At 48.9% G+C, this 703-nt stretch overlaps 1 non-coding gene across 1 annotated transcript; it reads right to left on the reverse strand.

The window, feature by feature from the left end:
- Positions 1-339: 339 nt before the first annotated feature.
- Positions 340-494, reverse strand: LOC143206060 (5.8S ribosomal RNA). Its single transcript, XR_013008093.1, has one exon. It is a non-coding gene; the product is annotated as a 5.8S ribosomal RNA (ribosomal RNA).
- Between the last annotated feature and the right edge of the window lie 209 nt (positions 495-703).

Below are 703 nucleotides of genomic sequence, written 5' to 3' on the forward strand. Positions count from 1 at the left end.
GAAAAGACGCGCCGTCGAAAAACGGTGTTTTCTCCCTCGTATTCGAGAGACAACGCACCTACGATCCGACGTCGATTAAAAACTAATTTTATCGGATACGACGATCGTATTAATGGTGCGCGCTACGTTTATCACAAAAACGTGCGAACGACCGTTTTAAACACGTCTCATCCCTTTCATATTCGTACGACCCGTACGAGAGAGTTAGGTCACACGTACGGGTCCGCTGTCACGTTTTAGAACGTCGCGATCGAATCGCGCTTATACGCTCAGCACGCTCAGACATTTCTCGTCGATCGCGAAGATCAAAGAAAATCCGAGCAGTCTTGAAATGAGATACGACCCTCAGCCAGGAGTGGTCCGGGTATGAGATCCCAGGACCGCAATGTGCGTTCGAAATGTCGATGTTCATGTGTCCTGCAGTTCACAAGTTGACGCGCAATTAGCTGCGTTCTTCATCGACCCACGAGCCAAGTGATCCACCGTTTAGGGTAATCTTTTTTTAAGTTAGGTTTTAAACGCATATCGAAACGTTTCTATTATAAGACGACGACGACGACGACGACGCGCGCTCACGTCATAGACAGCGCTTGCGCCCCTTTCGCAGCCGCCGTCGACTTTAAAACGCTCTTACGGTTTATTTTCGTCTTCTCCACTACACACAACGAGAGGAGCGGAGACAGACTACTCGAAATGGTGACGT

This window comes from Rhynchophorus ferrugineus, unplaced genomic scaffold, assembly GCF_030347505.1.
Source record: "Rhynchophorus ferrugineus isolate W39M unplaced genomic scaffold, kcgeb_rfMv2 rfM532, whole genome shotgun sequence".
Taxonomy (NCBI): Eukaryota; Metazoa; Arthropoda; class Insecta; order Coleoptera; family Curculionidae; genus Rhynchophorus; species Rhynchophorus ferrugineus.